General features: G+C 41.9%; 1 protein-coding gene across 3 annotated transcripts in view; it reads right to left on the bottom strand.

Moving 5' to 3' along the window:
* The window catches only part of WIPF3 (WAS/WASL interacting protein family member 3), a 37,180-nt gene extending 25,185 nt beyond the window's left edge, over window positions 1-11,995 (bottom strand). For 2 of the 3 annotated variants that reach the window (XM_082753497.1, XM_082753494.1), the window contains exon 1: window positions 11,877-11,995. The gene's annotated coding sequence lies outside the window, so the exon portion shown is untranslated. Of the gene's footprint in view, window positions 1-10,515; window positions 10,645-11,876 lie in introns of those variants that run through there. The other variant, XM_082753495.1, reaches the window with a different exon arrangement.
* Between the last annotated feature and the right edge of the window lie 1,733 nt (window positions 11,996-13,728).

Genomic DNA, 13,728 nt, shown 5'->3' with positions numbered 1-13,728 from the left:
CACTCCGGATCTGTAAGACAGGTGGCTACAGTCACTTTAATAATGCCTTAATGAAGTTTTCCAAGAAAGTCAGCATCACCAGCATCCACTATTCCGCCCTCATTGTTGTCCTGTGCAAAAAGCTATTATCAAAAGATACCTCTTTTCTTCAATGAAGTCATTCAAAAACATGGACATAAGGAGAATGAGTCTTCCCTGCTAATAATATGTTGCAGGTTATTATCTTTCCACCCTGCAATACAGGCCTTTAGTCTTCGTTAAGGATTTAGATTGGGAAATATGCTCTTAGTCAAATGAGAAAAAAAAATACAGCCCACGCTCCTGTGGCAGACCATGTGCAAGGCAGCAGGAGGCAAAGCACACTGGAGGCGAGCAGCAGTGGGAGAAAGGAAATGGGAATCAGATCTTGGTATTTAGAAGTCAGAATGTGAAACGCAATCAGATGAGTTTTCTGGCTGCCTGTCTCACCAGCCCCAGTACCAGCCCCAATCTGTACAGCCGTCTACAACCCAAAATTCAGCGCGCAGGAGGTGTTACTAGTCACCACATACCCCATTCACCTATCCTGAGTCCTCTTTTCCAGTGATATAGGAGAAGAACGCATTCTGGGGGGCTATAACCCGTGACCCTTGAATAAAATATTGGAGATGCCCTATAGCTTTCCTCCCACGCTGTTCCAGATCCTCTCCAAATGAGCTGTCCCTTCTTTCAGAAAATTCTGCATCTGTGCTTTCCTTTGCCTCTTATCACAAATTCAGTCATGATACTCTGCCCTCGTGTGCACACAAACTCACACTCTTTTTGCACCGTACTGTTACACTGTGAAGGTGAACACATCTAATACCTGCACAATGAAAAAACATTGCTATTTGTTCAAGCAGGACTTGGAAGGAGTGCTGTCATTCACACAAGCAGGTGGTGATAGTAAAGAAAAGACCACAGGTAGATAAAGGGAGGCATCTCAGAACAAATTTACATCAAAAACCCCAGGCTCTTGAAGTTCAGCCACAACTTCATGATCTACACATCTTAACACGTAGGCCTGTTGTATAATTGAACCTCTTCTGCATTCCCATGCCTATCTCACTTACACGCAATTTGTCTTTGAAGGAAATTATGTAGGAGACTGCAACACTTTCCATGCATCAAAACACATTTGGAGGCCCTTATTCCCTGGTTAAAGGCTGTATTTCATTTGCCTCTTCCCCTCCCCATCAAGTTGCTAGTTAAAATATGGTTGGCAACCTCAGACAATAGCTTCAGAACATGCCTGGGTTACAGATTTGCATATTATGAGCTAAGTAAATTCTGAATTAAAAATTAAAAAATAACAGTGTAGCACGATCAGTTCTACAGTCTGTTGAGTCCAACAAGAGGGAAATGCTGCTAAGTGTCCTTACGGCACACGTGTCCTTTCTCCTCTTAACTCCACGCTGCTTCTATTTGTGTCTCTGTTTCAATAGCATTAGTTTGCATTTGTAAAACCCTGTTTTCCCTGTCAAAAAAAATAAAAAATAAACTAAAAAATAAAATAAAAATCATCAGATTAAGGTAAACATTCTGGATGAACAAATCCCCCTCCTTATTACCACATTGCTACTCAAATTGCAAGTGTTGGGAAAGCCAACTTTAAATATATTTATTTATAATCAGAAGGGTGGGGTGTGATCCATCCCTGAGGGACAGAAATAAAAAGATAAAGGTTTTGAGTTTAGAATGTTGGCAATAGGTGGAGGGGAGAAGCTGTGAGTGATGAGCCTCAGTTTTCTCCTGCCAAAAGTAATGTAAATCTTTCCTTGACTTCCACTTTGCTGAAGAGGATCAGACCCCCAAATTGCAAAATTTATTGAAAAAAAAAAAAAAAGGAAAATCCCCAAATATGCCTTTCTAGTCCACCTCCCTACCAAAGCAGGGTTGTAGATTATTTTAGTGCTTTCTGAAGTCTAATTTTAGGTGTCCCAAATAATGTGGCTTGTATTATTTCCCTTGGGGAGCTCTTTCACAGTCAAATAACTCTCATAGTTCCGATTGCCTGACACTCAGCCTAATTTCTCCTTCTCTTAATTTGATCCCATTTGCACTCCACTGCAGATGACTCTACCTTGTACCACACAAAATCATTTCTCCTGCCCCTCAATATAGTTTTGTGAAATATTAGAATCATTTGCTGGGACTAGTTATGTTTTTAAGCTGCTTTACTTCTCACAAGTCATCCCATCAGTCATTGAACAGTATTACTCTTCTCTGATCTATAAACACTTGTTCTTTTTTGTCCTCTTGGTAATGTTAGCACTAAAGCTGGTAATTTCAGGTGTCACAGACCATTCCCTGCTTCTACTCACAGTGCTTGCTTGTGTAGCAGCTGGGTTTAAGAACAGAAGCACAGTCCTCAACTCACAGCTCAAGCACCAAAGTTTTGAAGTCCCAAAATCTTCATACAGCCTTTCATTTTGAAATGGCAGATTGCAGATCTTTTCTCTTCAGTAACTGCTCTCTCAGCCCTGTTAGATTCACCTGCAGACAACTCAGCATAGCTGCCTATGCTTTTATATAGATCTGGTCTCACCCTGCCCAGCTGCCAGGCGTACACAAGCCCTGATCCAAAAGCTTTCCATAGGTTCAGGTTGGAAATGAGGAGACATTGGAATGGGTTGCCCAGGGAAGCGGTGGATTCACTATTACTGGATTTGAGATCGTTGGTAATTCAGCTTTAGGGAAATGTACAAATTTTTGCTTCATAAGAAGGCTGGGGTGAATATTTCACAGCTGTGCAGGAAAACTTCTCTAAAATATTGGCCTTACCTTGTAGATCAAAAACTGAAGAATAAAAGTGGACCACAAATTAACTTTTAGTCAGCTTTTATATAATCATATACATCTCCATTAATCATGCTGTTCTGAATTCTACCTTTTATTTTAACAGTCCTTATATTTCAACAGAAATCTAGAAAATTGCAAAGTTACACAAGCAGCATTAATAAGCAGCTGTTCAACTCTCAGGATCTGAAAAGCAGACAATGAGATTAATTGTGCCCACACTTGTTCCTGTCAACCATCACTGAAGAACAGCTGAAATCACTGGTACAAGCACACCACAAATGTTTTAATGCCAGTGTAACATACATAGAGGCAGAAAAGAGAAGAAAGGGAGCAAAGTATATGTGTGTTAGACAGACAGATTAATTTTTTCTGCTGTCACTACCACGCAACTGGAAATGATGCAGAAAAAGACCCTGTTTGGAATGAACCATTTTAGTTTTTAACTATCACAGAAATCAAAACATGTAATTTTTAAGCATCATATACTACACTTCCTTCTACTGTTTGCAGTGGGAATGATTTAATGTGTTTAGAGAACAAAACAAAAAAGAATCGAAGAGTCTCTGAGTATCCTTGCAGTCTCTATCCTCTGCAAAAACAACGCTGTTCACAAAATACTTGATGGCCTCTGCTGTATTTGAGAGACTCAAGAGCAGTGGGAAAGCATGAAACTCTTACGACCTTCTTGTGTAGCTCACCAGCAATATAAAGTCTCATACACAACCCATCTTACTATATATATTGTAAGACATTCACAGGTAAACTCCCAGAACTGACTAATAAAACTAAAGTCTTTCACCATTTCCTAACAGCCTGTACCTTGGATTGTATACAATTTATGAGAAATTTCTGCTCTCAGCCCCCATTTACATCAGCGCAACTGAAAGGAGAATCTGGCTTTTCCATTTCCATTGAAATGTACAAACCACGGGGACTCTTCCTCCATTTAATATCCAATGAAACATTCTTAGGAAGCATTTGCCTACACAGGGTTTGTGCAATTGTCTCGCAGCACGTTAACAGTATTCTGCATTTAAGCCAAGTAATGTAAATTCTCCTCAGCTTGGAATATTTCCACCAGGCTTGATCCAGCTGAGGGCTGCATCCCATTTCTGCCTGTAAAAAAAAGCCCACAACGCAGTGCAGCTCTTGTTCTGTCAGGAGCCTGATAACACTACAGCTAACCAGCCAAGGCTGACCTAGTGCCGATTACAGGAACTTGAAGACGCCTTGCTTCCATGTGTGCCGTGGGCAGATATCTCTGCTGGGTTCCCCATGGTGCTGAGGCTACAAATTAAAGTGCTGTGTCTTGACAAACCTTCCTTCAGAGGCAAAGCTGTGCAGATGACTTCATATTCCCTATACATGACTATTTCAGGGTGGAGCTTCCTGTGCTCTGTGGGGATCTACCATAGAGAAATAATTGCTGGAACGCTGCAGAATAAGAAAATTGTCATCCTCTCTTAAATCAGGACTAAGGGAACAGAACTACACATAAGAAGAAATATATTATGCCTACAGTATTGCTAACCTCAAGCTAAAGAATCCAAAGACAACTGAGGTAGATTGGAAGCAATTAGGATGTTCACAAAGATGCATCTTTGCAAAGGAAACAATTTTACAAAGGGTTTCCTTTAAATATACTGTATCATCCACACAAAGAGAGACAGGGCCAACTTCACAGCCATATACATAAACAATGGTGAATTTGATATACAGTCATTAGCAAAGTTAATCATTGGCCTAAGCTAAATAAAGAAAGTGTAGCTCAGCTGACGTTCAAGGTCACTGCCACAGTCTGAAGACGACCGTTTGCTTTTATACTCTTCAAGTGTTTCAGTGTGGACAACACTTGAGCTCTTTCAGTAGAGGCAATCTCATGGTCCAAGTTATACTTCAAAGTTTGCGGTCTCTGCAAAGAACCAAATTGTATGTTTTCATGTAGTTTTTAATAATAACATATATTTATTTACATTATAGTCATTCATATACTACTGAGAGATTTTAAAAGTATACCTGTACATAGAATGGTTTCCACCAAAGAAATTCCTACAGCTGTTAATCAATTCTCCTACAATAAGAAAGTTTTTCCTTCCAATTATGTTGCTAGCATTAAAAGGCAGTATTCGTAATCTTGCTTTTTCATATCTGTTACTCAGCTCAACAGACTTCTGTTTTTAAATGCCAATCAAGTGAAAAGAATTTGCAAAATTGGGTGCTAGAAGACTCCAAGACTCATGAAAGCCATGTCTCAAATCTTTCTAAAATTTTCACTTTCAACCACATGATGCTTCATTAAAGATCCATTAAAGATCCTTTAAACCTTCTCAACTTTCCATCTCGCAAATATGAGTTCACAGAAAACACCATGGATGCCATATCAGGCCAATCTCTACAATTTCTAGTACTCACAAAGCAAGGAAAATGAGTCTGGCACTGCAACGTGAGTCATCCTTCCCTACAAGACAGTATCAATATCGTGCCTCAGGACGGGGTGGTGGTCGCTGCGTGCTGGAAGGGTAATTGGGTAATTGTCTTTCATAAGGGATGTAAAATGCGATGGTCTCACCACCTGTGAGAATAAGTTTCCAGGGAAATCAGCACCTCAAAGAGAGAACTGCAAGTTTTGCTCCAGGTTTTCAGTGAAGCTGTGATTACCTCATTCCCCTTCCAAATGTATTTCCAGTGGTAAAAATGCTTGCACTAATGTCCTGACAAGCTAAACTGCAAATTCTGAATGTGCTTACACAATCTTACTTTCCTGCTCTTATCTGCCAATCCTGTTGAAACTCCTGCTTCATTTCAATGTCATAATTGATGATTTTACCTTAGATGTTCTTTACAGCAGGGTAAGGGTTGTATACTTGCAGTTAAAAGGTATATAAACCCCTAGGTTACTAAGGGAGCCTAGCTACATTACCATAATGTTGCATTTTTAGTACTTTAAGTAATTCAGTGTTCTGAAATAAATAAAATACAAAGTGTTTTTACTGCTCCTAAGTGTCATAGGCAATAAATGTATAAAACTTACTATGTGCATACAAATGTAAATATTCTTTCTTGTACAGAAAATTATCATTTAAGTCAATAGACAAAATATCTAGCTCCATTTACATCCATTTACTCAGGACAATGGTTTCACTTTATACAAAGAATAACAGATTGCAAAGTCATTTGTAACTGGTAATTCCCTAAAAAGTCGAAGACAAAAGGTGCTTTGATCTGCTGACCCGGTTCTGAATTCACAGGAAAACAAAGTTCTCAGAGGAAGCGATCTGAGTTTTACTAAATTGGAGATTCAGACCTTCAATTTATTAAAGGACTTGAGCTGTAATTCTTTGTGCAAGTCACCATACTCAGAGTGGACAATGTGATGGATATCTACACATACACACGGAATAAGCAACCAACACCAGACATCCAGAAATAGCCAACTTCCTTTGTTGCCTGCTGAAGAAGGAAAGTAATTCAAAGGGATTAAATGACATTAGAAGATTGTTTGAAGTGACATCATCATAGACACAAAGAAGCAAAGCGGTTTCCCACATTTTTCCTTCTCTGAACAAGTAGATTAGTTAATATAGCAATAGCTTGATGCCACAATGAGCTCCCAAGACTATTTCCATGGTAGCCAGTATCTCCTCCCATCAGACCAAGCAGGGGAAAGAGGAGGACTCATTTAAACTGACTCTGGAACCAAGTTTTATGGTGGTTTTGGACTCAGTGTTCACTTCTACCAGTTTGGATTTGGTACTTTTCTTTTTTTCTGTGTTAGTCTCTCTCCTTTTCTAGTGGTTTACTGGTCTCTCTGTTCCCACTCCCTTTTGTCCTTTGCTCCTTTCACCGTTCACCTCACCTGTCACCTGCTGCTGATGCCTGCAAGACAAACTGAGACTGTTCACTTCAAAGGTTGAGCTGTCAAAAGAAACCCTGCACATGGTGCACAAGTAGATAACTGCATGGTGATACCAGAGCTTCAGCACAGGTTGCCAATACTGAGAGAAATGGAAGAAATGCAGGATTAGGCTGACCTAGCTGTGAAAAGGAAATGTGATTTCCAGTCAGGAGCTATATCCTGACTAAAGTAGATAAGTTATAATGCCAGTGTACAAAGCCTCACCTGATGGTCTTGTACAAGACTGAATATTGGGAAAACAAAACAAAACAACAACAAAAGCAAAACAAACAAAAAATACAAAAACAAACAAACCAAACCAAACCAAACAAAACAAAATGAAAAGAACAGGTAAAATCCAGTCTGGGCAGAGGAAAGCAGCAAAGCAACTACAGCATACACATTCTGCTGCTGTGCTAAGCTAGCTCAGGTACCCCTGCATAGCACTGCACTATTTATCCTACTGCTAAGTCAATGTAGACTCATGATCACTTGATCCAAGAACACTTTCCACAATCTGCTTTTGCATAATTTCCTTGCTTCTTAGTCATTTCAAGGCTAAAAAAGACTTTCATTCTGCATTAAATGCCCTGTTGGGCCCCACTCCTGTCACTCACACAGTACACGACAGTCTCCACCCCCTCTGACAATTTACTAATTTAGGGACCAATACATCTCTCATTATTTCTCATGCTAAATTTTCCATTGTTTTCAGTAGAACCGTTCCCAGTTTCTTAGGTTTAATTCTGAAAACTTAAGCAATTAGCAAGCTGACGTAGCACAAGCAAGTAACATCCCTAACGTGTGCTAAGCTATTTGGGCTTGCACAACTGATCAATCGAAGAATATTTCTGACCAAATCCTAGACAGAATTTGGCAGATACTTTTGCAGTGATTCATGCATCGCCAAGAGGAGCAAACATTCCTTCTGAAAACAAGCTGCTAAAAAAATGTGCTGTTTGCCTGGTATGCAAGCCTTGCTTGCCTTCTCTGCTCCTTTTGATTTTCTTTACATCTATTCAACTAATACAGCAGATCTATAGATTTTGGACAGATACAATGCTTTTCAAATTTCTTCTTTAGCACACGACAAAAGCGTGACTGACTTGGACAAAAGCCCCCGATCTGCCAGGGGTATTGTACACGCAGTCAGCAGCGCTGCTCTGTGACAATTTTCACTGCACAAAGCGATGCCAGCTAGGAAAGCAATAACATAATAACTTCAAACACGAGGATAAAAAGGAGGATCAAAAGGAGGACCCAAGACCTCCATTGTAAGCAGATGCCATACTCTGCTCTCCTTCTTCTTCTTTTTTTTTTTATTTATTTTTTGTTATTTATAATGAAGAGAGTGCATGATAGACTAACTAGTTTTCGTAGGCATTTGTAAGAGCAGTATCAAAACTGAGCAAATGCTTTCATGCTGAACATTCTGTTCTTATAACCCCAGTGAATTTTATCTTGGAACCTTCAGTCCAGTTTTCCTCTGTTTTTCACTTTGTGTTATCACTTGTAGTGTAGCTATAGCATAGCTGTTTTGGTGCCCTTGTCTGCCCAGCCAGACTACAGGATGATACCACGCTGGTCAAACAGGGAACCTGCTCTTATCAGCAGGCAGTGATGACATGGGGTCAACCCAACAAAGAATCAGGCTTCTCTTCTGTGACCTTATCCGAGAGAGAGTTATTTCTGGTAGTCCAGAGGAAATCCATCTCAGCTGTTGTCTGAATTACCAAGGCATGAAAGCATGCTTTTCACACCTTATGAAAATTTAGTTGTTTCACATGCTTTCAGAGCGATCCAAAGGTGTCGTATGTAATACTGAATGAAGCCACTTGAAGATTCTCAGAAGTCAATTTCAGGTAGGCACATTCAAAAGCACACAATTTGGTCTAAAGATACACTATTTCTCTCTCAGACTTTGAAGCCCTGAGGACATCTTTTCAGTTTGCAAACATAGCACAATTCACACCATTGGTCATCCTGCCTACAAAGCCTCTGGATCACCTTGATGCAGAGTGACCAGAGATTAGTAAGCAAATCTGAAGTGCCAGTAAGGGTTTGCTACTGTCAGCCCATTTTCAGAAAGCTTCAGTCTTTCAAAAAGAGTAACTATTTCATGGGAGAGGACAGAAAAATTGCGGAAAATCTCGAACTGTAAAGGTGTTCCAGAAGCTTTACCTCAAAGCTGCATAGCAGTCACTGGTAGCTCAGTGTTAGGTGTGTACTGAAGACTTTTAGCCTGAAGAATTTATTGGATATTACATTTTACTTAGATATATTTAGATATTAATTTTACATATACTCTGTAGAAGCAAGTAATCTGTATTGTGGCACAACAGAGCCCATTATCATTTTCCCAGAGCAGTCATCTGCTTCAACTTTTCATCTGTGGTCTGATGTATTAGATCTGAAAATGAATGTTGTAAAATACCCACATAATAATGTGTCTGATGCTCACACACATCCAGGACAACTCAACTATGCAAGTCCAAGGGAAGAGAGCTGAACTGACCTAGACCAGTCTTCTCACCTACTTTTGATAACTAAACAGAGCTTGTCCCAGTCGCTGAGCAGAGGGAAGAAAAACTTCCATAGAAAAATCATGTATTTCTGACTAACAAAACATACAAAGTCTGATGCCAATCCTTTCATTGCTCTAGTTCACTTTGGAGCTGGAATGTGTTTAAAATCCTAAACATTTGACGGATATTTTAGTATCATTATCATTTATTTTATAGTTAATTTAAAATACTAAATCGTATGCTATTCAGCTTTGAAGCTTTCAACATTTATCTCTTAAAATGTGCAAATACTCTTCTATTTGTTATGACTAAGGGACTGTTTTCAGTTCAAGGTCTTCTTTTCAGATGACAATTAATTTCCCAAAATACTGACCTCATCAAACAATAAATGACCTTTTTGAAGTACAAAAAGCATCTATTAGCATATATACTGTGCTGCTAAGATGAGATATTCAGCAAGCACTGCTGACTCTTATGGTATAATTAGTGAGATGAAATACCACTATGTTTTGATTTACTGTTTAAAATTTTTCAAATACTTCCTGAAAATTCAAGTTTAATAGTCATCATACAGGGATTCCTAGCATGGCCCTTCCTGATGTATTGTGGCAACTGAAACTGAGACGCTACAGTATCTTTACACTTTCGTTTATTTATATTTCCTTTTGGAGGAGCCACTGGAGATGGAGAGAGAAAAAGAAAAAAGAAGGCAGTCACTTTGTATTGTACCATATAATTTGATAAATACAGCATATGTTGCTCTTTCCAGCTCAGAATCAGAATCTCAGATGCATCTGAATCTTCTTCAGGAATAGAACCAAACTACAAATGATCTGCGCATTGCACTTAATGAATCCAGCTCTGCACCTGCCCCTACATGACCAAAGCCTGTATGCAAAGCTGATCAAACTGTTTCTACACCCTGTCTCCATACAATGCATACCCTTGATTTTTTTTTTTTTTTAAATCAAGTTTTGTACTTACATTGCAAGCTGGCACAGGCACCATACATTTGTGCAGTTTTACATACCACTTAGCATACTGGAGCCTGAATCTTAACAAGATGTTGTAGACAAAAATGTTTAGTAACAACGACACCGTAACATCAAGAGGGGCTGTGTGTCTGTTGCTAAGCCCCATCCCCTTCCAGGATCTCCTACAGGAGGAATCAACTCCCACAGAATTTTTTTCTGCCTATGAGTCTAACTCACATTCTGGCATCATCTCCTAAAGCAAAACATCCAGAACACTGTCACTGAAACAAAACACACTTACACAGTCCTCTGCAGGGATCCCACACTGAGCTTCTTGTACTTTAGTTTGTACATGGAAGCTGGTAGTTGACGCAGATTGAATCTCTCCACCTCGCACCGGGCAAAGTCCCTCGCCAGCTGTGGGCGGCAGCAGTGACCGTGCCGCCCGCACATTCCAGCCGGGACACTGCTTGGGGTCACGGGGCCACGCAGCGAAGGGAACCGTCTGCATGCACACGTACCTAACAGGCAGCCCAGAGCAAACTGCCATCACAGAATTAACTTGTATTCATTTCCTTGGTCGTCTCCCCTGTGGCTTGTTTTTCAGTGCAAAGGATGCGAACTGAAGGCTGTAACGATGATTACACAAACGCTCGCACATCGTAAAATAAACCTGAGTTTGTGCTGCATATAGAAGCGGAACTTGAAACACTGACTGTGTCAGGGGGAGTTCAACATTTCTAATCGTGCAGCATACGTGATCACAAATACCGCTGTTACCACAATTTCAGCAACATCACACTGTCTGAAGCAGCAGAAGCACTCCAAAATTTTAGCCCCTAAATCCAGGCTGTCCTGTGACAGTTCTGTGTTGAAACCATCAACCTCTAATTGTAAACCTTGTTGTCTCTTCCTCTAAGTCATACTTTGAGACCCCTCACTTCACACCGCCCTCCCAAAGCGGCACCTGGCCTGGCTGTGTCCCTCCTTCCTCCACCTCGTCCCAGCCGGTTTGTGCTGCTCCCATCACCCCATTGCCCCGCGTTTCCGCAAACTGACCGGTGCAGGAACAACCAGATTTCACTCATGGTTTGAAGCATGCTGATTTATTATTAATAAATAATAAATAAAAGCTTCTTGGGGATGCTTCTCCAGCAACCCCCTCCGGTGACAGCTACACAGGCATCTACGCACCGCAGCGCTTATGGTTATCCAACCCTCCTTCCCTCAGCGGTCCTATTCCAGCACAACTACTTTAAAGAATAACTTTAAAGATAACAAGAAAATAAAAAGTTCTTCGCATCCGATGCTGTGCAAAAACAGCCCCTTTGGGGGAAAAAAAAAAAAAACAAAAAAAAAACAGAGCAGCACCACACCAGCCCTGCCACTAGTGCAGCCCCACTCCCTCCACAGCAATAACCGCACCCCGCAGGCGGGGGCACCCCAGCCCTCCCCGGCCCCGCAGGAGAGCTCCAAGTTTCACAGACCCCCAAACCCCAAAACCCCAAGACCCCAAAACCTCATCCCGCCGCAGCCCCCCGGTCCCCCCGGCGGCCGCCTCGCCCCGGGGCCGGCCCCCGCCGCCGGCGCCTCCCCGCCGCGCTGACACCGGGCGAGGCGGGACGGGGACACCGGGCACCCCTCGCCCCCCTCTGGGCCCACCTGCTCGGCGGCCCGGTGCCGGTGTCGGTGCCGGTGCCGGTGCCGGTGCCGGTGTCGGTGGTGTCGGGGCCGGGGCGGCGCGGTGCGCTCCTCCCCGGGCAGAGGGCGCCAGGTAGGGCGGCCGCCCGCCTCCCCTCGGGGGAGGTGGGGGCTGGCCGGGAGGCGGGGGAAGGAGGTGTGTTTGCGTGGTTCTGGGGGGAATCTTAAATCTTGAGGGGATAAAAAGCAGCCCGTCCCGGTCCTCGGGGGAGTAAAAATTAAAGAGTGTTTTAAAAAAGTAGGCAAAAGGAGCCAACGGCCCCGCAGCGCCGGCTGCTGCCGCCTGAGGATGGCACCAGGGTAGCAGCGTAGGTCTCAGCCACGGGTGCGTGGCCATGGACACCATCCCCGTCCCCATCCTTGAAGCATCCTGCTGTGGCATGGTGCCCTGCCGCACAAACAACACCTTGGCTTCTATTTTCAACAGCCCACACAGAATCCAAAGCGTTGCCCAACAGCACAGGGGAAGATGCCACTACCCTATCCCGCCACCAAAGGCCATCCACCTGTGGAACCACGTCTGCCCTTGCGGCAAGGGCCTGTGCTTGGAGCCAGCTACGTGCCCTCGTTTCACACCCTCGCGTCCCAGATTGTGTGCTCAAAATAAAAATAAGTGAAAAATTTTGGTTTGTTCCGGATTTTTTCTTCCAGGCGGTTTCCAGATGGAAATGTTATGGTCTCATCCCAGAGAGGTCTTCCTTGTTTCTGCCGACAAGAGGGAGTTAGTTGCTGCCAAGCGGCCTCCCAGCCTGCTGGAGGAATTGGGCACCCACGTTTTGGCATGCAACAAGTGCTTCATGTTCTCTGGAAGAGAACATGAAAAAAATGGTTTCTTTTTCCTGTTCCTACAACTTTGCTGTCCAGTTCCCAAATCCTTTCACTTCCCACCTAGGTCCAAGAGGTAACAACAGAGTTTGTATCATGCAACAGTGACCATCCCAATCTGTGCAGCCGCACTCAGCTGGTACTGAGATTGTGCACAGTTCTAGTCTGAAACAGTCAACTTTACTCCCAGGACACAGTTCACATGCATTTAATACAGTGAAGTACACAATACTTGCCACTTGGCTAGTAGGAGCTAGTTTCAGAAACCTGTGGCACATTAAACTTTATTAGAAAAGACCTGCAGGGTTGCATGCCAAGGAATTATAAAAGTCTTCTCTTTCTGTTTCATTTTGAGGTGAAAAGGGAAGAAGCACTCACTTCCTGGTGCTATAGGCACTTCTGGAGTGAACAGTGGTAGTAGAAGAGGCCAAAGTCTTCTGTCCAAGATGTTTTGTGAAGGCTTATGCAGTGAAATTCAGTAGAAAGCCTCTTTGTAGAAATGCAGTGAAATTCCAGTGAAATCCAATAGAAGACTCCTCCTGTTTTTAAATTGTTCAATACTAAATCATAATTATTTTCAGCAAATATATGATTGTTTTTTTTTTTTTTAAAAAAAAAAAACAAACAACTTGCTACACTAAGAATATATCTTCCAATCTCCCTTATAATTCCACGCAAAAAAAAGCAAAATCTGAAAGAAGTTGAACAGTTTAAGATGAGATACAGAGAGTCCCAAGCAGAAGAAGAACTGAATCTTCTATTTGGCATGCTGTTTCTGATTTTGATTACAAAGATTTGGGATACTGTGCTAATGTGTCCCAATGTAGGTACTTGTGAAAGAAAGCACTCAGGAAAATATTTTCACTTTTTTTTTTTTTTTTTTTTTTTTTTTTTTCACCTGTAAAAATAGAGAGTTGTGTTGGATTTGTTATTTGGATAATTTTCCAGATTACTGGATCTTTAATTTGTTGATAAGATCCTAGCTATT

This window comes from Aythya marila, assembly GCF_965140915.1.
Source record: "Aythya marila genome assembly, chromosome: 2".
Lineage (NCBI taxonomy): Eukaryota > Metazoa > Chordata > Aves > Anseriformes > Anatidae > Aythya > Aythya marila.
The sequence above is the reverse complement of the archived record's forward strand: the minus strand, read 5'-3'. Positions and strand labels throughout refer to the sequence as shown.